Source organism: Meriones unguiculatus, assembly GCF_030254825.1.
Source record: "Meriones unguiculatus strain TT.TT164.6M chromosome 13 unlocalized genomic scaffold, Bangor_MerUng_6.1 Chr13_unordered_Scaffold_33, whole genome shotgun sequence".
NCBI classification, from domain to species: domain Eukaryota; kingdom Metazoa; phylum Chordata; class Mammalia; order Rodentia; family Muridae; genus Meriones; species Meriones unguiculatus.
Window position 1 is genome coordinate 573,057 of NW_026843645.1, and position 25,096 is coordinate 598,152.

The window sequence follows — 25,096 nt, forward strand, 5'->3', positions numbered from 1 at the left end:
TGCTTTGTATCCCCTTCATTTCCTTTAGTTGTTTTACTCCTCTAGCTAGAACTTCCAGTACTATGTTGAAGAGAAAGGAGAGAGTGAGCAAACTTGACTTGTCTCTGATTTCAGTGGGACTGATTTAAATTGCTTTCCATTTAGTTTGATGTTTGCTATAGGCTTGCTGTATATTATCTTTACTGTGTTTAGGTATGTGCCTTTTTTCTCTGATATCTCCAAGACTTTAACCATCAAGTCTTGGTTATGGTTATAAAGTCATAAATCCAACTGAGCTTGGATATATGAAATTGTTTCAGCATCTATTGAGATGATCATGTGTTTTTTTTTTCTTTTTCAGTTTGTTTATAGATTTCTGTATATTGTAGCTCCCCTGCATGCCTAGGATTGAAGCCTACTTTGTCATGGTAGATGAGATCTTTGATGTTTTCTTGGATTCATTCTGCGAGTATTTTATTGAGTGTTTTTGTTTCAATATTCATAAGAGAGAATGGTATGAAATTATCTTTCTTGGTGTATCCCTGACATTAGTTAGCTTTTGTGAGGTTTAGGTATCAAGGTGAATGTGGCCTCATCGAATGAGTTTGGTAATGCTCCTTCTTCTTCTGTTTCGTGAAATAGTTTGAAGAGTATTGACATTACCTCTTCTTTGAAGATCTGGTAGAATTCTGTGCTGAAACCATCAGGCTCTGGGCTTTGTTTGGCAGTAAGAATTTGATGACTGCTTATATTTCATTAGGGTATATAGGTCTATTAATTTAGTTACCTGATCCAGATTCAACTTTGATAAGTGTAATATTGCAAGAAAATATTCCATTTCATTTAGGTTTTCAAATTTTGTGGCATATAGACTTTTAAGGTAAAACCTAATGATTCTTTGAATTTCCTCAGTGTCTGTAATTATACCACCTTTTATTTTCTGATTTTGCTGATTTGTATAGTGTCTCCCTGTGTTTTAGTTAGTTATGCTAAAGGTTTGTCTATCTTTGTCATTTTCTCCAAGAACCAGCTCTTGCTTTTGTTTATTCTTTGAATTGTTTTCTTTCTTTCTAATTTATTGATTTCTGCCTTAAGTTTGATTATTTTTAGCCATATACTCCTCTTGTATATGTCTGCTTCATTTTGACTAGGTCTTTCATTTGTGTTGTTATGGTGATTTGAGATGCCTCAGAATTCTTTATGAAGGCACTTAGTTCTATGAACTTTCCTCTTAGAATTACTTTCATTATGTCTCATTAGTTTGGGTAAGTTGTGCCTTCATTTTTGTTAAATTCTATAAAGTCTATTAGTTTATTTCTTCCATAATCCAGCTGTCATTGAGTAGAGTTCAGTTTCCATTTTTATGTAGGCTGATTACTATTTTTTTGTTATTATTGAGGACTAGTTTTATACCATGTTGTTCTATTATGATACAAGAGATTATATTGGTATAATGTTCTTTTATTTGGAATGTATACAATTTAACCTTGTTTATTCAAATGCTGATTTCTCTCCTCCATTGTCTGGTTTCAATCCAGATACTGCATTGTGATACTTTTACAAGCATCACCTGTGTCAAGTTTGCATAAACATGCCACCATTTGTTCTCTATATTGTCAGTTAAAACAACCAGCCAAATAATGAGCAATAGAGAGGATAGGGTGAGACATCCTGGTCCAGATTAGGAGGAAGAGGAAGGAGGCAGGAGAGGAGAAGAGGAGAATCTGAAGGAGAGGTCTTGGCACCACATGTAGAAATGAACTGGAACTAAGATATCACTAAAAGCCATATGATGGGTGAATCTGATTGGTAGGAAAGTGTGGGCTTAGAGGTTAAAGATGGAGTAACTGCTGGCCAGCATTGTGCTCTAGGTTAATTAAATGAATCCTAGTCTCTGTGTGGTGATTTGGCTATACAGCTGTTTAGGAATAACCACTGCTTAACTAAAAGATTAATCAACAGTAAATATTAATAATCTACAACAAATGGCACTCAACTAATCTAAGTATCCACACCCTTTAAATCCTATTTTAATTTAATTTGGTGGGGAAGAGGAATAAGCTCTCAGCAATACAACCCAAACTTTAAACCTAAAAGGTCCCAGATAAATTACTGGCTCTTTAAAAGAGACTCTTAAACATGCCTCAGAACAAAAGACAGCCTACTTTGGGCAGAACTGAGACTGAACAAAACTGGCTGCCACTACATTCTAACAGGATGAGAGAAACATTAAAAAAGACTTCTCAGAGCTTGGCTGATAATCTCTTCTATGGTTTTAAGACAGAAATAAAGGAAAGTTTAGAAATTATGACTATGGTTACATTCATAGTCCTCAATTTAACTTTTATAATTGACTTAGCCTTTTATGTCTTCTCAAAGGCAAAGCCTTTAGAAGAGATAGTGGAACAACACAAAGAACAAGTAGAACAATATGAAGAAAAAATGAAGTTTGGAAACAGGACATAAAATGAGATACAAAAACTTACAGAATATGATAAACAACAAGAAAAGAGGGCATAGGTTTTAGAAAAGATACTGGAAAACAAAAAGAACAACTAGAACAATATAAAGAAAAAATTAAAAGTTAGAAGCAAGGCATAAAAGAAGACATTCAAGAGATTATTGAACAAAACAAACAACAGAGAGATAGGTGTGAAATATGGGTACTGACCTTAAAAGAAGAGTTTAGAATACTAAGTAAAGAAAATACTCAGGCAGACGCAAAACATAATAAAAAAGAAAGCCCAACAAAGGTGGTTAGAAAACAAATGTTAGCTTATTTAGTCAGTGTACAACAGAGACCAGCAGAAGATGATCACTCATAGGATTACCATGAGGTTGAATGGCACCCTGTGGAAGTGCTAGACCTGAGGTGGATATTCAATTCCAAAGAGCTGAAACTTTATCTAAAGTGATACAAAGTGTTAGATGCCTTAAGTGTACAGGATCAGAAGGTCAAATAAGAAAACTAAGACTATATGTGGCTGAGATAGCCATAAGCTTATGGAGAAGAGATATGTTACAACAATGGAAGACCCAGATTAACATCCCCCCAAGTTCTGAGACAAGCCAAAAAAACAGGTAATACTACTGAAAAAGAAGCTAATTTTTTTTTTAAATGTCATCAAAAACAGTTTCAGATTGTCCAGGCTGTCCATAAACAATATACAACAGAGGCATTCTTTTCAACTGCCTGTTGGGAAGCCACTGCTAATAAAACCCCCAGAACCTTATCAAGGTAGTTGGCTGACCAACCTATTTGGATTGAACAATGGTCTATGAGTAAAGAAAAATTACTTAGAACAGTTAGTCCTGGAACAGCTGGAGGCTCAGCATATAGAGGAGTCCAACAGCCCTTGGAATTCTCCTGTATTTGTCATCAAAAAGAAATCTGGCCAATGGAGGATGTTAACAGATCTCAGAGCCGTTAACAAAATTATTCAGCCAATGAGATCGTTACAATCCAGAATCCCATTGCCTTCCTTGTTACCTAAGGAATGGCCTGTTATAGTGATTGATTTAAAGGATTGCTTTTTCACAATTCCTTTACAGGAGCATGATAGGGAAAGGTTTGCTTTCTCAGGACCCACTTTGAATAGAAGCTGTCCAATAAAGAGATATCACTCGGGTCTTACCACAGGGGATGTTGAACAGTCCTACTTTGTGCCAATATTTTGTACAACAACCGTTGGCGGTAATTCGTAAGCAGTTTCCTCAATCCATAATTTATCAGTATATAGATGCTATCTTATTAGCTGATTCAGATACAAAAACATTAGAAAATATTTTTGATGATATAAACAGAACTTTGTCTTGTTGGGGTTTAGAGATTGCTTCTGAAAGATTACAAAGAAGAGATTCTATTACCTAGGATACAAAATAGGTCTACAGAAAACTTGACCACAAAAAAGTGCAAATTAGAAGAACCCAATTAAAAACTCTTAATGATTTTCAAAAATTGCTGTGAGATATTAACTGGCTATAGCCTACCTTCGGTTTAGCTACTCAAGAGCTAAGTAACTTATTTCAAACCTTACAGGATGATAAGGATTTTAGAAGTCCAAGAAAGTTATCAACTGAAGATGAAAATGAATTGGCTCTGGTAGAAAGGAAATTACAGATGCATATATAGACCATATTGATCCAAAGAGGGCCTGTATTTTGGTTATCTTGCTTTTCACTCATTAGAATGGATATTTTTGGCACACAAACAAAATAAAAACTTAAAAACTGAATCCTTATGATTCAGTTCAAAAATCAAAATTATATACAATTCTCTTGGTGTTATCAAATTTTCAAGAATCTCTTAATATAGTCACTGACTCACAATATGCAGAAAGAGTTTTTCTGCACATAGAAACTGCTGAGCTAATTCAGGATAATTTGGATTTAACGTCACTGTTTCTTCAATTAAAACGAGTAATCAGAAATAGAAATAATACACTGTATATAACGTAGATCAGATCTGATATGGGTCCACAAGGCCCTCTCGCACAAGACAATGATGAAATTGATCAACTATTGATAGGAAGCGTGTTAGAGGCCTCAGAATTTCATGAAAACACCATGTTAACAGCAAAGGTTTCAAAAGAGAGTTTTCTATCACTTGGCAACAAGCCAAAGAAATTGTGTGAAAATGTCCCACTTGTTCATTATATAACTAAACTTCACTAACTGCAGGAAGTAACCCTATCTTTATTTAAAGAAATGAAATTTGGTAAATCATGTGTTTTATTTTATAGAGTTTGGTAAGCTGAAATATGTGCACCATACTATAGACACATGTTCAGGGTTCTAATGAGCAAAAGCCATAAGTTCTGAGAAGGCTGATTCAGTTATTATGTATTTATTAGAGGTGATGGAAGTTATGGTTATTCCTACACAAATTAAGACTGATAATACTACATTATATGTCTCTAATAAAATGGAAAGATTTTTTTTACATATTTTAAGATAAAACATGTTACAGGTATACCTCACAATTCTGCCAGTCAAGCAGTCACTGAAAAATTGAATCATACTTTAAGGGACATGCTTAACAGAGAAGGTTATTACCCACCCCCAGAGATAGATTACATAATGATTTATTGACCTTTAATATATTAAATGTTAATGAACAGCAATCAGCAGCTGCACAGAGACACTGGGTTATAGAAAAAACTACTGAATTATTTCAGCCTATATATTTTAAAGATACCCTAACTTCACAATGGACAGTAGGGAATGTGTTACACTGGGGAAGAGGTTTTGCATATGTTCATACAGGAGAAGATAAATTATAGGTTCCTTCAAAACTAATAAAAATCAGATATCACAGAGGATGACCACCTGAAGACCTTGGCCACACACTAGAAGAGAGAAATCAAGAAGACCAAACAGAACAGGTAATATAATTTGATATTATATTACCACATGGGAACATCTCTAAAACTGACTGAGACATAAAAAAAAAAGTCTCTAACCAGAACTTCAGCAGTACATGGCCAATAAATCCTTGGCTATGATATCCTCAAAATTGATTATGCCATTCTTTTAATTGACATTGATGAAATTGGTTCACAGTTTAATTTTAATCTGAACATCTCATATATTTATAATTTTATTACTGTGTAATGCTTGTGAGAAATTATATGTTTTCAGAACAAAAGGAGTGAATACTGGAGATGCTGTACCAAACCTGACAGAATCCTCCTTCCAGCATGCTGAGACATTAACACATCTGTTTCAGTATCTTGCATGTTCCAGAATTCTGCTTGTTCCTGCCTCAACTCCTTCAATTACTGTTTCTCATCATGACCTGTTCCCAAGAGAGCTTTGAAGAAAGCTGCAAATCTTAATTGGTCCCACATTTTAGACTGTTTTAAACAGGACTTTTATTAACTCTTATTATGTTCATTTAAAGACTGGATCACAAATATTGCTTGCTTAATTAAACATTTTTTCCAATTTTCTTTGGGCCCCCAACAGGATTTCTGCATGTCCAAAATGTCATCTAGAAGAAATCAATGAGAATGATGTCCTATTTTCCTTAAGGGGGATTGGGTAGGTTTTCGTTTGTTTGTTTGTTTTTCCCCTGTGGCTACAAGTATTTATTGTCATTGGGAGATGTTTATAAATTACTAATGGCCTTATTCAGAGTGAAACTTTTATGCCCAGTTTGGGAACCCCAAAAGACCAGGGATACACTCTGCTGTAAATATATGAGGTTTTTAAAATTGTATACGTGTTCAGACATTGGACACAAACTTCCTGTGGACTCAGGAGAGGAATGTAGCCCTGAGATATAGGAAAGCAAGGTTTTTATGGGGCAAAACTGAAAGCAGGGACTTACATGGTTTGGCATTACATGATTGGGTAAGGAGAATTGACTTTTGAAATGATTGGTCCACTTTAGGCACCAAGACTACAAACTGTTCTGGCCTGGTCCTATGGGCCAGTTTCCTAGCAACTGTATAATTAGTGGGCAGGAAAGAATGCAGTAAGGCTAATTTGTGCCCTCAGGTCATTAAGGCTAATTCTTCCCTGAAGGTGGCTGGACGCGTCTCCAGCTACCTAGCCTTCCTTCACGCTTTTGCTTTAAACTTTAAAACAATACCCACTGATTTTCAAGTCTTTGGGCTTTTAAACACACTAAGAATTTCTTGAAATGGAGATTAAAAAATGAGATAAAATGAAGGTTCAAATCTTTCTTCCATCTGCTTTTTTTTTCTATAAACTCTACTGTGTGCCTTCCTTGTGAAAGGAACCTACCTGGCAATATGCCAGCAGGCCTGGCTTTGAATTTTTTTATTTCAATATTATTATTATTATTATTATTATTATTATTATGGGTTTTTGAGACAGGGTTTCTCTGTGTAACATTGGCTGTCTTGGACTTTCTCTGTAGACCTGGCTGGCCTCAAAGTCACAGCCTCCTAAGTGCTAGGATTAAAAGTGTGTGCCAACGTGTTTGGCAGAACTTTTCTATAGCCTGGGTGAAATCACACTGTGTGACTTAGAACACAGAGTTGTGAGTGTGAAGAGCTGGGAGGGGTCACAAGCTCTTGTTTTTGGAGACAGGGTTTCCCTCTGTGGCCTTGTATATCCTGGACTCACTTTGTAAACCCAGATGACCTGGAACTCACACCTCTTCTTGCCCCACTGAGGATCACAGGCATGTGACACCACAGCTGGCTTTTTGTTATAATCCTTAAAAATGATTTATAATCTCTGTTTACCTTCCCGAGATCAGGCCTGTTTTGACTGGGAGAGTTGGCACTCACTAAAAGAAAGGGGGCCAGGGACCCCAGGATTCCTTTGTCAGTGAGCAGGGACTGGCTGAGCTCTGGCTGAACAGGAGAATTTATACTGGACACATTTAAACTGGGATTATGTAAATTTAGCTGGGGCTGTGGGGCAATAAACTAGCTTTACTTACAGATGGTTGTGCTCTTTCCCCCTCTCCTAAGTAGTGTAAAACTCATCTATTTGTTTATGTTTATGTGATGAGTGTTTTGCCTACATGAATAGCTGTACCTGTGTACCATGTGGATGCCTGGTGCCTGAAGAGGCCAGAAGAAGGAGCTGAATCCCCTGGAATTGGAGTTACAGATAGGGTGAGCTACCAGGTGTGAACAGACTTGGTCCTTTGAAAGAACAAGTGTTCTTAACCCCCAAGACATCTCTGTAGCCCTGAACTATAAAAGGCATCCATGATCTGGTCCTCAGTTTTGGGGCATATTGGTTGAAATCCTCTCATGATATTGACCCTAAGTCTAGAAGGTAGTCACTGAAATTTCTGGGTTCCAGTGATGCTCTGCAGCTCCTGTGACCTTGCCCTGGTGCTATGGGGGTCAGTCAAGAAAGTGGCCAATATACTGCAAAACACCAGCATGCTGGGTGTTGGGAGGCTGGCTTCTGTAAATCAGTTAGGAAATCTCTAGCCAGAAAATTCACAGTAGACACTCCTAAGTGATGGGATGGCTGGGTATCCCAAGACACAGTAGAAAGCAGGAGTTGTATCCTTGTTGAATATGACAATTGCCATGGCCTGGGAACATAGATTCAGGTCACACCAAATTCCACGTTCCAATGTGGAGGCAGTCCTGTCAAGTATTTCTACTAGCAGAACAGCAATAAATGTTCTTCAGTTAGATCATAGAAACACAGGTTATGGCAAAGCATAGAAAACTCAGATATGGGCCTCCAATGCCATCAGGTGAAATTCTTAACATCAGGTTTGGCAGAAGCTTGTGTTGTAGTTAGCACGATCATAGAAGTATTCATCAATTCTAGGACACTAGGTCCAAGAAAAAAATGGCTGGCAAGGAATGGCCAACAGGGTCTAAAGATGGCCCAAGACAAATTGTTATCAGACTCTGGATACACCAATGTCTCCACATCACTCCAGTTCTGGTCGGTCAGTCAGACTGTGTAGACACGGCTCCTCTGTGGAAATTCTCATTCCCATGATGAGGTGGACAGTCAGGTTCAGGGTGTGCAACTCTGTCAACACAGAGGAGACACTTCCATCAAACTCCACAGACAACAAATTGAATCCAAGAGCAGGTGAAGAAGACAGACAGGAGACTGATACCAGCAACCACCTCAGTGTTCCTGAATTAGAGTAATATTCACACACACACACACACACACACACACACACAGAGCAATATTCTCTCTGTGTTTGTCTCTATTTATCTGTCTGTCTCTCTTTCTCTCACTCTCAAACATACACCTTCCAAATGAATCATGAACAGAGTCTCAGAGTAGCTAGTTGGGAGACACAGATGACTGTGCTGTGGTGGCCAATGAAGAATAAAGAGCAGAGGAAGCATCAGATGAACAAGAGATGGCTTAGAATACTGGGATTTCCCTTGACAATGGGGCAAGGCCTAGTACTTCAGGAAAAGACCCAAAACCACAGCAGTGAAAACAGAGAAGCACAGAGCTATGCCAAAGCCATGATCAGAGGATCCTAAAAGGTGTGGCAGATAACTTATTTGGGGAAGTGGGTTTAGCTCAGGAGCACAAACTTTCATATTTCATAGAGAAGAAATTGTCAGGTTCCAGTTTTCCAGAAATGCCTAGCGTGGTCAATATAATGATTGACATTTCTATCATTATTAATAAAAAGAGGGAAGAAAAACATGAGTAATACATGTGGGTACAGAGATACAGATATTTGCTCACACAGAAATACCATAAAAGCATGAACACAGAAGCCATAATGCATACAAAGAAACTATATATATATATATATATATATATATATATATATATTAAATGCTATTGTTGTGCTAAAGGTGTGTGTGTATACACACACACACACACACACACACACACATATAAACCATTGTCAACCCACAAATATGCCCTTGAGTTTTTCTGTTGTCATCTGTTGCTGTTCATGGGACCCACCCATTAGTCTGGTTTGTTGCCCCAATTAGACTCCCTTGGAGAAAACTAAATTTTTAATTAATTATTATTTAATGATTTAGTGAGTGTTCTTTTAAGGAGTAGGAGAACTGTATTGATGATCCATGGTGTAGTTATTTTCGGGGGGGGGGAGATTTATTATATGCACAGAATTCTATACACCTGCATGTCAGAAGAGGGCACCAGATCTCACTATAGATGGTCGTGAGCCCTTGTGTGGGTGCTGGGAATTGGACTCAGGACTTCTGGAAGAGCAGCAAGTGCTCTTAAGCTCTGTACTGTCTCTCCACCCTCCTTATTTATGTTTTTTTTTTAATTTTTATTTATTCACTTTACATCCCTGTCATAGACCCGTCCCTCCTCTCCTCCTGGTCCTACCATCCCTCTTTCCCCTATCACCCCTCACCTGGCTCCTTAGAGAAGAGGATCACACCCCCTCCCTTGTGCCCACCAACCAATGCCAACATATCAAGTACTATCAGGACTAAGTGCATCCTCTTCCCCTCTGGCCTGGGAAGGCATCCAAGACATGGGAAAATGAGTAAAGCTAGCTGTTGGGTCAGGATGCATTCATATGTGTGTTGGTCCTGCTGTGTTTACAAGGCCTTGTTACCCTTGTGTCCTTCATCCCCTCTGACGCTTACACTCTGCACACAGAGTACCTTGAGCTCTTAGGGGTAAGAGTTTGCTTGAGACATCTCATTTAGGGTGGAATGTTCCAAGGCCTCTCACTGTCTGTGTATTGACTGGATGTGTGTCTCTGGATTTGTTCCCATCTGCTGCAGGAAGAAGTTTCCAATGATGGCTGAGCAAGGCACCAATCTGTGAGTATGGCTGTGCTACTTTAGCACAACTGTAGCATTTAGATTTTCTCTCAAAATACCTGGCCTGTGTAGACTCAGGATCCTGGTCACCCAAGAAGTATTGGATCAGGTTCCTTCTCATGAAGTGGGCCTCCTGAAACCCAACCAGGTATTATTTGGTCATTTCCATGACGTTTGTGCCACAAGCGCATCAACAAATCTTTTAGTCAGGTCATCGTTGGAGAGTGCAGGGCGTATGGCTGGGTTGGTGTGTACTTTTCTCTTCCGGTGGCAAGTACAGTATGTTCCAGTATCATGAACTGTAGCCCATAGGTGGTGAAGGTTCTAGATAGGCGCCAACTGGGATTCTCTATGTCCAATGTCTTGAGGAGGTGTTGTCCTCAGCAACAGAGTCTTACCATCAGGTTGAGGAGAGCACGAGAGGACGGACACAGGTTCGGTGGCCCCATGCCCTGCTTTGATCTAGTACAGAGTCTTCCTACGTTCTGACCCCACAGGACTCAGGGAGGAGGCCGGCTCTCGAGACACTCCTTTATGTGTTCTTATTAAATTGAAATAAATACATAATATTAAATTAAGCACATCATCTATATGAAGCTAGTTAGTAAGTGACACATGAGCACCACCAGAGAGCACTGGATCCCTTGACAGATGGGTCGAGCACCACCGTGTCACTGGGGATGGAACCCAGCACATCGGTAAAAGAGGGATTCTTTGTGTAAGAGCCCTGGCTGTTGGGACGACAAAGGTTGGCTTGTTTTTTTTTTTTTTTTTTTCTTTTTTCTTAACTTTTATTAAATGCACTTTATTCACTTTGTTTCCCCCATAAACCCCTCCCTCTTTTCCTCCCAATCCTACCCTCCCTCCTCCTTCTTCACGAATGCCTTTTCCCCAAGTCCACTGATAGGGAAGGTCCCCCTCTCCTTCCTTCTGATCTTAGTCGTCCATCCATCCATCCATCCATCCTTTCATTCATTCATTCATTGTACAGCATTCTGTCTGTGCATGAGAAGAGGGCAACGGATCTCATTACAGATGGCTGTGAACCACCATGTGGTTGCTGGGAGTTGAACTCAGGACCTCTAGAAGAGAAGCCAGCGTTGTTAACCTCTAAGTCATCTCTGCAGCCTCCGGTTTTGTTTTTTGTTTTTTTTTGTTTTTAATCTTTAAAAACGATTTATTATCCGTGTGAGCGCGTTTCTGCCTTCCCGAGAATAGTCCCGCTTTGACTCGGAGACTCGAAATTACTTTTTAAAAGGGGGTAGGCACCCCAGGATCCCTTCTCCACGGACCCGCTGGACTGCTTCTGATCAGGGAAATTCAAAGTGCACTTTTGTCCTGCACACAAGGGACTTCCAGCAGTCAGTTGGGTTTACTTCCGGTACCAGGAGGCGGGGCGAGACGTCACAAATCGGCTCCGAAAGGCTCGGGATCCTGAAGACAGCGAGGGGCGCAGGGCCGGGACATTAATAGGACACCGGGTACCGGGGAAAACGCAGTGTGCGCTGTGACGACAGAAAAGAGCTTCAAGGGACACTTCTGGGTCCCGGCAAAGCTGCAGGCAGCGAAGGAAGAAGACGGAGGTTGGCATTGGGAGGGTGGGAGCAGTGCACACAGCCTCCTGGGAAATGTATTTCCGCGTCCGCGACTCGGTAATGCAGAGGATATGGTGAGACCAGGCTATGTGACTACAAGCAATCCCAGAAGTCCTTGCTCCGAGACCCGCCATATTTGTAGTTTCCACAGAGGCTTGCAGCCAGCACAATGCACTCTGGGATTGTTTGTAGTTCCCTGGCTAAGGAATGCTGGGCTTTAGGAATCCTCCAGGTTGTGGTTCACATCCGTGTCTGGGACATTTCACCATGAGTTCAGTGCTTTGTCGTAAGGATGTTCACAGTCGTACTAGATAAAACAGATAATTGTTGCCTATTATACAACGTAAGTGGCCAGATGTGGGGCTGAAATGCGGTAGATAGTTTAGAGCCTGGATAGCTCCTAAGAGGGTGGATACGGGGGGGGGGGGGCGGAGCGGGATAGACAGGACTATGGTGAATGTTGAGTGGAACGCGAGCACCCACAAGTATGCATGCCATGTCTTCAATGTCTTATATACTGTTGAAAAAGCAGGCACTTGAGGAAAACTATAAGGTTATGTTCCAAGAACCTGACGGTAGAAATTCAAAGTTCAAGAGTTAGCATAGCACCTGTTGATTTTCCTAGTTCCTCTTTCTATATCCTGTTATTTTCAGGTATTTCAAACTGAACACACAGCATCTTTTCGGGCTGGAAATGGAATGTAGTTTTCAGGGCAGATAGGTAATAGCATATAATTTTTGAGGATTCTCTTAGAAAACCCTTACCAATAACTCAAAAGCGGACGTCTCACGCCTGGTGTTGGAGTTCTTGTTAGATGGAGGGACCATTGTCATCACAGGGGCAAAGTTTCATTTAAACTAAATTTTCGTTTTATACAACTTACATGTATTATACATATCTTAGGTAGATTGTCACTAATATGATTTCGTGTTACTTTTTCAGACATCCTTACTGTTATTTTACCTTCCTCCTTTTTTGTATTTCTCTCAGTCTCACCTCCTGATTATTATTACCCCCCCCAATGTTTTTCCCATTTCCTCTTTCGAATCACTAAAACCCTTCTACTTCCTATTGCTCCCACAAAAAGGCATTTTCATTTTGGAAATGCTCCCTTTTTCACTCTTTGTTATTGCAATTACTGCCAGATATGGACTCACATCTGAGTACATACATACTCAGTTTAGAGCTAGGAACCTTAGAGGAGAGAATATGTGAAGCTTTTCTTTCTGTGTTTGGATTACCTCATACAACCTGATTTTTTTTCTAGTTCCATCTCTTTACCTGCAAAATTTTTATACTACTCAACAGCAATTCATTTTAAAATCATGAGCTAAAGAGGTAATATTTAGTTATTTTCCAGGTTATAATATAATTATACCATTTTGTGCCTTCTATTTTCTTCCCTCCAAACCTTCCCACATACCTCTCCTGCTTCTCTCTTAAATTCATCGTATTTTTTTCGTTAATTGGTATTATACTCTTAACATTAGTTGCTCAGTTTAATAATGTGACTTCCATGGATGTTTTCAGGGCTGATTGTTTGGTGTTGGATAACTGATTGTTCGCTCTTTCCTGGGAAGAATATTTATCCCACTCTCAGCCTTTATCAGTTCCCTGTAAATTTTTGCATATGATTGAGGCAGTGGTTTCTTTCTGGAGCACATTCATATGTCTTATATTTTTCAACTTTCAGTCCATGTTTATGCAGGTATATTGGTAAGTCTTTTGTTTTCTTTATTTGTTATATTGGTAAGTCTTATGGCAGTGGCTTCTGGTATTATTAGGAGACACACTACCAGAACCTACTCTGATCCTCTGCCTTATATACATTTTCATCAGCTGTGCTGCATGAGCTCTGAGCCTTAGATCTGGGAATTGTTTTGTAGATATGTGTGAGTGTTCTCCAGAATTCTGCCTTATGATTGGTTGTGCTTTTCAGTTATGATTGTTGGTGTAAAGAAAGGCTTCTTTCATCAGTCACGAACTGATGAAACTTTAATTATCTGTGAACTTTACTTATCTGTGTGAATTATTAAAAATATTTAGGTTATGATGTTTATATTCATGAATGGACTTACATGTATTATAGGGATTTTATGTAGATAATTCAGAGAATGGTTGCTTAAAACTCACAAATATTTACTATTATTTCACTGACTTCCTGCTTTTATATATTTATCCATCTTCATATTTAGAGTTCTTCCCCCACATTATTCCAGTCAGATCAATTATACCCTGCCATTGTATGTTTTCTTGTTTCTACAGTTATTCCGTGGTGAATACTCATATCGGAATATTTGGAGCTAGATGCCCCAAAGTATAGAATGGGAGATATTTGTCTTCTGAATATGGGTTACCTTAATTATACTTTTTCTCTTACATATATTTATGTATGATATTTTTCTTAACAATTTATCTTGTTAAAGATATTGATGGGTTTACATTTCTTACCTATTGTGAATAGAATAATAATGAACATGGCTGAGCAAGTATTTCTAAGTGGGATATCTAGTCATTTTTACATATGTAAAGGAAAAGAGAACAGGGTCATGCAGTAGATTTATTTTTATCTTTTACAAAATTCTCTATACTAATATCTGGAATGGCTCAACCTGTTTAAAAGTCTGACCCTTTGAAGAGATTGACTTTTTTGCCTGTTATATAGAGAATCACAAATGCCACCCAATGCCCTGTTAGACTCCCCAAAATAACAAAGAGAAGACATATTTAGTTCTTGTACTATTTATCTCAGTTACTGTCATGTAATTACATTTGGAATATTTATTTTGTTTATAAATTAAATTCATAAGTAACATGCATAACATACTAAAATTTTAGCCGCAGCTTTTCTTCTGAAATAAAATGTCTGTGATTATGAGACAAAGTGAGGGGCTCTTATTTTTGTTTAAATATACATTTCAGAAAAAAAGTTTCTGAAAAGTAGGGAAATACTTTATTTTTAGTATACTAATGAGTTTTATTAGAGAAACCAATGCATGAAAATGATCAGTTTTTGTATTCTATTTTTTTTGTTTTTCAAACATCTCAATGAGTTTTTATCAAGTTTTAAGAGAATAATGTAGCACTTTGGGAAAAAGATGCACCCCAGTAGCCCTGCACTGGAGGCCAAGATGGAGAAGACCTCCACAGCCACCATGGCTTTGCCCTTGGTGCACAGGTAGACTGGGATGAAGGTGACCCAGACACTGCAAAACACCAGCATGCTAAATGTCAGGAACTTGGCCTCATTGAATGTGTCAGGCAGGTTCCTCACCAGAAAAGCCACAGTGAAGCTGCCTAGGGCCAGGGTCCCTAAATAAAACAGCACACAGTAGAAAGCCGTAACTGAGCCCTTGTTGCATAAAATGATGATATGATCATATTCAGAGTATGCATCTCTGTCAGTATAGGGAGGCGAGGTTCCCAGCCAGACTCCAGAGAGAATGAGTTGGATCAGGACACAGATAGGGATGACAGCATTATAGATACCAGAGACAAACAACCTTCTCATTGTTCTTCCTGGTTTCTTGACCCTAAAGTCCAGAATTACAGTTATAGTTTTTGACAAAACAGTGGAAATAGCCAAGGTGAAGACAAGTGCAAATGCTATCTGTTGAAGTATGCAGGAGGCTGTGTTTGGGTGGCCAATGAAGAGAAAGGAGCAGAGGAAGCAGAGTAGGATGGAGATGAGCAGTATGTAGCTGAGAGTCCGGTTATTGGCCTTAACAATGCCTGATTCTCGGTGTTTGAGAAAGATCCCCAGAACTGCAATTGTGCTGACAGAGAAGCAAAGAGCTGTGCATGCCAGAGCTATGCCCAGAGGATCCTCAAAGGAAAGGAAGGTCACTGCTTTGGGCAGGCACTGGTTTCTCTCAGGGTTTGGGTACTCTTGACTTGGGCAAAGGATGCACATCTGCTGATCTGTATGGAGAAATATTGGATCAACATTTCACCATATATATATATATATATATATATATATATATATATATATATTTGTTGCACATTTAGACTGCTTTCCAGTGATGTGTGTATTCTGGTATATTCTGCTTCCTGTTTCTGCCAAGTACATGAACTCTTTAGAATTTGCATTTGTACTGTTTATCTTGTTAAATTAAAAATAAGCTTTCTTCTCAGCAGCTTATCACTGTTTCTCAAGGACAGTGAAATCTATTTTACTCGTATTCAGATAAAGTAATCCTGTCAAGTGAGCCTTCAAATCTTTTTTTACACTTTGAGTTTCTAAGTATGTGTACATTGTATTTTGGTGACATCAATGTATAAAAATATTATTTTTATGTATATTAAATATTTTATATATATTAAATATATAAAAATATTCCTTGTTTCCATCATCATGGGTTCTTCTCATTTTTCTTGTTACTCACTGTTTCAGTGGATATTTGTTATCCCACTCCTATAATTTTTCTAAGGTAACATGGGAATAAATTAGGTCTCACCTCCATGACCTATGGAACAATTCTGATTTGGTGGTAAATATACAGCCCTTGCATCAACAAACTCCAGCTATAAGCTCAGACCAAAATTATTACCTATCTCAGCTGTGGAAGTTGGAAATAAATTTCTATAGTCTTTGACATCCTTTGACTCAGACCAGGACTCTTTCTCTCTCATTATTAATTCCAGGATAATCCTGGGAATTGTTATAATTTACACTCTTGTTCTTCCAGTAATATTCTAAAGACTAAAAAAATAACCTACATGTCATAAATACCATAAATCTATAAAAATGTTAAATCAGAAAGGGAGAATGACACAGCCATTTTCATTGAAATTGCTGAGAGTCATGAAACACAGTTGCTTGGTGCTATTCCAGCAAAGCTGTGCAGATTGTTACAATCATTGTTCTTCTATCTCTAACTTCTGTTGTTGTTTTTTTTTTTTGTTTGTGTGTGTGTGTTTGTGTGTTGCATTACATTGGACTTTCTTCACTATGATTTAATTTCTGTTTGTTTTTTTTTTCTACAGAAAAATTATGTCTGATTCTTTTTTAAAATTAGGCATTTTGACAGGATTATCAACATGGATTGCTGCAGCCATGAATCATCTGAAGGAATGGGCGGGCATGGGAGTGTTAGCAGGCCTTCTGGTGTTGATCTCCTTGGTTTGCCTGTGGTATATATGCAAGATTAGAGTCTCACAACACTGTGATGCAGCCATGATCATTCAGGCCTTTACAGCCATTGAAGCAGGACATTCTCCCCAAGCATGGTTGGATACCATAAAAAGCTAAAATGATACGCTCAGGATGCGAGGCTAAGCACTGCACTCAGGGTCAGCCGCTTTGGACCCAGAGAAGAGCATGTCTGATTGCATGCGGGTTGATGCCCCAGGTCCCGCCTCTGAGAAAAAGGTATCAGACGGGTCTGATGCTCTTCGGGTGGATGACACCTAAATGAACATCTGTACAAAGTCCCAATTTATTTCTAATATCAGAGATCAGACCTCTACTCTTGCCTGATGCGTCTAAAACAAAAAGGGGGAACTGTAGAGAGCTGCGGAATGCTATGCCTTAAAGATGGAGCTGGTTTCCGCCTTCCACCTTCCCGATGGTGAGTGCTCTCTGTCACGAAAAACTCCACATTTGGCTAAGACCAAGGATCTGGCTTGCTTCCATGTATGTGGACCTATCTGCATTGCCCCCGTGGCACGCCTGGGTTGGCTACCCAGAGGCTATTTAAGCTGTGGGCTGGCTTTCCCCGGGGTCCGAGGATTGTTCAATGTTCCTGAATAAACTGCATTGAAAAAAAAATGCCTGTACAATAAAAGATTTTCTGGAGGTATCTTCATCTGAGATCTCAAGTAGTACTATAGTGCAACAGTAATAAAAATGGCATGGTACTGGCACCTGTACTTTAAATCTTAAAGGGGTGTGCATCTACTCATTAATCATTTTTATTAAATCATATCAAGAAGCTGAGGGGAAAAACAAATATACAGGAATCAACTGCTGTCTCAGTTTTAGACCCAGTTTGAGGGAGTCCAGACAGCCAATGCTACCTTGGGCTATTGTTTCGGCTCATCAACCTTAAATCATCCCTGGCTTTTTTATTAACGGTGTACTTTTCTTAACTTTAAATTGTTCTTTAAGATATTTTACATCAGAGCCATTAGCAAAAACATCTTCCCTGACCTTGTTAAACAATCTATTTTACCGAATTGTTTCTAAGTATAATGGTCATTGCTAACAATCTACATCTATGGCTCCTTTCAAGGGCAGTGGTTAATTCATTAATCTGCTCCAGTAAACATGTGAAAAGAGATCAAGCATTGTTAATTTTAAATGGCAGTGATATTGCCCAGTGATGACCTAGAAGTCTTCTTAGAGTTTTCATACAACTCATGTCATGAGGTATGTGGGCATCATAAGGGAAACAAGCAGAGATATGCTACATAAGAGCACAAAGTCCTCAGGAAAATCAGTTCTTGGGATTATGCTTCTCCAAGACAAACTCATTGTGACTATGCTAACAGGGCAGACACATTCCATTAGTTCTACAGCTGTTTTGCTGTTGCTCCTGCATGGCTTTTGACAGGGACAGGTAGCCAAAATAGTTTGCCTATAGATGGGTAAGAGGGGGGTGAGGTTAGCTCAGGCCCTGGGAAGGAGAAATCAGGGTTTTGCATGGGTTGTACTAGCCTGGAAGACCAGATAACTTGGAAGGAGTGAAGGATTGCTAAGAGAAAATGGCAGGTAGATTTGATTTGATATTTTAACTAGGAACCTCTGCCATTAGTTTCAGGTTTGAATCCTACTTCTATGGTAACATAAACTTCAGAGAGAGTAGCATTTTTTCCATTGGATAATTATTATCAAGTGAGGGAGGGCAGTTACCGAAAGTAGACTCAAATTTTTGCTTTTTGTTTTTCTTACTATATTTTATTTTATTAATTGTTTTTATTTTTCACAATTTATTCATTATATATGCTGATTGAAGGTCACTCCCTCAACATTTACTAGTACCACCCTCCCTCCATCTTTACCCATCCCCTTTCCCTAGACCACTCAAAAGGGGAGTTCCTCTCCTCTGCCATCCACCCATACATTATCAGAACAGTACTCAGCTATTAAAATAGAGACATAAAATTTCTGCTCTTATTTCTTTTCCATGGGCCACTGTACTCACCTCAGAAGATTTCATACCATGAAGCTTACCTGCAACCTTACTTTGAACTAGACACTAAGTATAACTCTTTTTAAAGAGTCCCACTCCAAGACACTGTTTGATTGACCATCTCACATCCAGAAACATGTGAAATTTGAAATGCTATGAAGTCTAAAACATTTTATCACAGGCATTTAAGAGAATGTGATTCTCTTGCTGCCTGGGGGCTGTTTCCCACCAGCCCAGGAAGTCATGAGGGGCAGAAGATGAGTAGTATAAAGCCTGGAAAGCCCGCAAACATAACAGTGGTCAGCCACTCTCCGAACCACCTCAGAAAGTAAGTTCAACTTTAATTCCAGAAAACAGAAAACAGAGGCTTATATCCCTTGGGGAGTCTGTGGGATGCTCCAAGCATAGGTGTAGATAATTGTTTAATACTAGGCAATTCAAGGATGCTTGATTTGCATTAAACAGCACATGCTTATTATATGAATAAGAAGAACAAGAACACAGAACCAAATTATCCTATATTTGAAGGGAGGGGAGAGTTATCAGGGATCTGTGTCAAAGGCCATCTATCAAATTTGATTGGTGGTGTCGATGTCTAAAGACACTCTCCAGATGAAGTCAGGCAGAGAAAACTCACCCTTGATATGGTTACACATCTACTCCAGAAGCAGGTTCATACATGGAAAAGAAAGCCTTCTCCCTCATATCTCAAAATTCAGTGTGGGTTGTGATGTTTTTCAATAGTACCCCTGGAACAATAGGTATGTGTACACAAAGAAAATTCTACAGGCTACCACTGTTGTGTTACTCTCAGAGAACTTCCTGGCTGGTGTTAGTTCACCATTCCCTACATATTCATCCACTGGACTAAAAGTTTCTTGTGTAAAGTGAGGCAACTGAAAATAGTAAATGTTGAGAATCAGGATTATCAATAAGTCTTCCGTAAACACATTATATAATACTGTTGCATGTAATTGATATTCACCATTCATTGTATTCTTTTTAAAAATAAGTTTATTTACTTTAAATTCCAATAGTAATCCCCCTCCCTTCTCTGCCCATGACTACCCTCCATTCCTATTGCCCCTATCCCCTTTCCCCTTCAGAAAATGGAGGTCATTTCCATTGAGCTAGTTTTACAGTTTTGTTGCATCTCAGTGGACCAAAGTACACAACGGCCTTTCCACCTTGCTTATACTCACAGAATTCCTCTCCACTAAGGATACTTTTATGTTGATGATGACTCTGGATTTGTGCAAGGCCTCACCATTTTAACACATTCATAAGTTTTTCCTCTATTATGAATCCTTTCATGATGATGAAGATTATACAAATGTGGAATGGTTTCACCATGTTAAAAACACTCACAGGCTTTCTGTCCATTAGGATTTCTTTCATGAGTGTGGAGATTATTCTGAAGTCCAAAAGTTTTTTCACATTGGTTATAGTCAGACATCTTTCCAGTATGTGTTATTTTATGTATTAGGAGATGTTTTGTGCAAAGGCTTTGCCACATAGTTATATTCATATGGTTTCCATCCAGAATGTATTGTTGTCTTAGGAAATGATTGTTACGTGCAAAGGATTTATCACACTAATTACCCTCACAAGGCTTCTCTCCACTGTGTGTCTTTTCCTGTTTTCGGAGACTACTCTGCTGTGCAAAGGCTTTATCCCGTTGGGTATATTCATAAGGTTTCTTTCCAGTATGTGTTCTTTTATGGCTTATGAGATGACTGTTTTGTGCAAAGGCTTTACCACACTCATTACATTTATAAGGTTTCTCTCCAGTGTGTGTTCTTTTATGGCTTAAGAGAGTACTGTTTTCTGCAAAGGTTTTACCACAATGGTTACATTCATAAGGTTTCTCTCTAGTGTGTGTTTTTTTATGTCTTATGAGATGACTGTTTCGTGCAAAGGCTTTACCACACTGGTTACATTCATAACGTTTCTCTCCAGTGTCTCTTCTTTTATGGCTTAAGAGAGCACTGTTTTGTGCAAAGGCTTTACCACACTGGTGACATTCATAAGGTTTCTCTCCAGTGTGTGTTCTTTTATGGCTTAAGAGAGTAGTGTTTTCTGCAAAGGCTTTGCCACACTCATTACATTCATAAGGTTTCTCTCCAGTGTGTGTTCTTTGATGTCTTAAGAGAGTACTGTTTTCTGCAAAGGCTTTGCCACACTCATTACATTCATAACGTTTCTCTTCAATGTGTGTTCTTTTATGTCTTATGAGATGACTGTTTTGTGCAAAGGCTTTACCACACTCATTACATTCATAAGGTTTCTCTGCAGTGTGTGTTCTTTTATGGCTTAAGAGAGTACTGTTTTCTGCAAAGGCTTTACCAGACTCATTACATTCATAAGGTTTCTCTCCAGTGTGTGTTCTGTTATGTCTTAAGAGAGTACTGTTTTGTGCAAAGGCTTTACCACACTGGTTACGTTCATAAGATTTCTCTCCAGTATGTGTTCTTTAATGCCGTATGAGCTGACTGCTTTTTGCAAAGGCTTTACCACATTGATTACATTTGTAAGGCTTCTCTCCAGTGTGTGTTCTTTTATGCCATAGGAGAACAGTGATATTCAGTTTTTTCAGTTTGGTTATAGTCAGACATCTTTCCAGTATGTGTTATTTTATGTATTAGGAGATGTTTTGTGCAAAGGCTTTGCCACATAGTTATATTCATATGGTTTCCATCCAGAATGTATTGTTGTCTTAGGAAATGATTGTTACATGCAAAGGATTTATCACACTAATTACCCTCACAAGGCTTCTCTCCACTGTGTGTGGGGAAGGCTTTACCACATAGAGTGCATTTAAAGGGTTTCTCTCCACTATGACTGCTTTCATGCCTGCAAAGATTTACCACAGTCATTTCATTACACTAATAAATATATTTATCTATATGAATTAATTTCATAATTTGGTCTAATTGTAAAGAAGAATCAAATTTTAAAGTTTTATCACTTTATTCACATTCACGGTATTCCCCTTCATTATGGGTATATTTGAAGATCCCTGTGATGGTAAGAGCATTTGTTATGTGGATCACTTTTATAGCATCATTTTTCTATAAGAGGTTTTCTCCTATATATGAAGAGTATTGTAAGAACTCAGAGTTTTACCACAGCAATCCCATTCACAAATTTTTGTACTGTATGAATGATACTTCATTTACAAAGTGAGCCAAGACAAGCAGAAGTTCCAAATTCCTAGTATTCATTGGTATTTTCAGCAATATGAGTTTGCTGATGAATTCTCAGTGAAGTTGCAAAACCAATTAACAGTAACCATTTATCACATTCAGAAAATTTACTCACAGGGGGACTACTACCAAATCAATTGTTCTTGGAGAAAGACATGTACACTGCTTCTTTCAATAACCCTATGCTCATGTGTCTTAGAATCATTTTGACATATGATATACCAGTTTAATTTACAAAAATAATAAAGATTCCCACATTGAATTAACACAGTTTGTTTTTGTCCATCATAGACATGTCATATAGGGATTAAGGTTTCTCCACAACAATATTCTTGATTCTCACAAGCTGCTCCTTTCACTAAACTTTACAATGTTACTGCAGGAAAATTAGTAACACTGGTTCTACTATGTAATTTTTGCTTATTAGAAGGTTTTGATCACATACTGATCACCAATTCAGTGTGTACACCTCTTACAATATCTGAGTAGATAGAATGAGACTAAACAGATTGGCAGTTCAAGTCAGTAGCTGTAATGTCCATATGATTCAAATGGTATTTTAGTTACAATATTATTTTATTTTCTTCTATCTTAGGGGAGTGCCTTGTAAACACAAATCAGATACCTGACATTGAAGTACATGGAATTATGAGATTTTAATGATCATCAGTACACTTAAAGCAGTGCTGTTTTTACACTGTTGCTTTTCTTTAAAACTTCCAGGACACATCCATGTGTGCTGGTACATGCCTTCAATTCCAGCACTTGTGGAGGCAGAAGCAGGCAGATCTGTGTGATTTTGAGGTCAGGCTGGTCTAACAAGCAAGTCTAAGAAAGTCACAGATACCCAGAAAAGAAATCTATTTCAAAAACAGTAAATAAAAAGCAGCCAATAAACAACAAACAAACAAACAAAAAACACCAGACTTCCAGGACACATTAAAATTTAAGATTTATATCTGTATCAATATGCACATAAAGTTACCTTTCATTACTTGTAGAACTTTGAAATTATTCTTCAATATTATGGTCATCCCAATTGTAGTCTAAAATATAGTACGAGAAAATATATATTATTGGAAATATCATGTTATTATTAAGGCAAAACTTAACTCACTATCTTCTGTGACCCTGAGAACCATGCCTGATTTATTTACCTCATTCCTCTTCATTCTCAATTGGAATTACAGAAGAGGATCAATAACAAAGTAAAAGTTGTCTCTTTATTTTAAAAGTGAAAGAAAAATTGCAGTCTTACCTATAGCAGTGAGGTTTTCACAGGTCTCTAGCATCACATCTTTGTAGAGTTGCTTCTGGGAAGGTTCCAGCAAGGCCCACTCTTCTTGGCTGAATTTCACATGCACATCATTGAAGGTCACCGAATTCTAAAATATGCCATACATTTGTACAACAGAAACAGTGGCAACAATATAATTTATACGTCATTGTCAATATAATCATATAATTCTACTGCTTCTTCAATTTATTTTCTGACACAGAAGTGCGAATGTTATACAGTTGGGTGCTGTGTCTGATGTGAAGTAGGGGAGATAAAAAAGCCTAAAGGTTAGATTGAAAAAAAAACAAAGGCGTGCTTCAAAAACCTGTGTTTCATCAGTTTGTAAGACATGAATATAAAGTAGCCATTAGTTCTTGAGCAATCTATGAATCATCTTCAGTTACTTGGGTGAGTAGGTCAGGACCCTGTCATGAGACAGGTGGAAGGACAAAACACAGTCATGATATTTTATATAGCAACAAATGAGATGTTTTGATCAGGGGACACTGAACAGATGGGTAACATCAATCAAAAGGCAACATAGTACTGAATATTATGTTTTGACCAGGGCTCAGGGATGTGGCATATCAGTATGTGAAGAGGGGGGCTCATATATTTGTGTAAGGGAAAGTGGACTACAGTGAATACATGGATAAAATAATGTGAGTGGCAAGCAACAACAATCATAGCCAATAACACCATATTTCTGAGTGACCAGACAAAAGAAAAGGAATAGAACACATGATTATTCTTTGATCATTGTTTTGTATATCCTCCTTACTAAATAATGTAGTCTATAGATTAAAAATAAAGATCAAAACTTTTCTATTAAAAAAGAAGTGTTAATGTTATCACTAAGTCATTTTAGAAGAAAACGGAATAACAAGTTTTAACTGTATCATATCTGAACTTTTTGAAGAGGATATAGCTTTGGAATAGACATGGCAATTAATGTGGACAAAGACAAACAGAGAGAAGAGTGTGAAATAGAGAGACAGAGACATAGAGACAGAGACACAGAGAGAGAGAAATTAACAGATGAACAATACTAAGTACAGATCAGAGAAATTTATTAACAGTTACTAACTACAAAGAATGGTGGACAAGCTGGGTGTATTCTGTCATGCCTTCAATTCCATCACTCAGAAGGCAGATGCAGGTGTATCTTATTGAACTGGATGTCAGCATTATCTATTCAAAGAGTTCTAGGACAGCCAGACCTATATAATAAGACAGAGCCTCCTCTAAAAGTCAATTAAACAAACACAAAATATTGAAAGAACTCAGAGGTCTTTACTGAAGCTTCTACAAGGAATTATACATTCACTCCTGTTGTATATTTATTCTCCAGAAATCTGCACTGCCCCAGCTTAAACTGTAACTTCAATGACATCTTACTAAAAGGCAATGCATGCTTAAACAGCTAAAAATAGAAAGATGAAAATATTAACAATGTAAATGCTGATCATAAATAAGCAACATAAAACCGGACAGATGGCTCAGCAGTGAAGAGCTCTTGCTGCTCTTTCAAATAATTGGGCTCAATTGTCAGTGATTACCTGGAACCCACTACTATCAATTGCTATAAGTTCATGAGTTCTGAAGACATCTTCAGACTACTGTGAGGATTAGGCACACAAGAGGTGCATATTCATGCAT

The 25,096-nt window shown here is 38.2% G+C and overlaps 1 long non-coding RNA gene across 1 annotated transcript; it reads right to left on the reverse strand.

Annotated features, from left to right (window-relative positions):
* Positions 1 to 1,419: 1,419 nt before the first annotated feature.
* LOC132650784 (uncharacterized) lies at positions 1,420 to 23,552 on the reverse strand. The gene is made up of 3 exons (XR_009588897.1): positions 23,417 to 23,552; positions 23,144 to 23,204; positions 1,420 to 8,463 (listed from the first exon to the last, which is right to left on the reverse strand). It is a non-coding gene; the product is annotated as an uncharacterized LOC132650784 (long non-coding RNA).
* Between the last annotated feature and the right edge of the window lie 1,544 nt (positions 23,553 to 25,096).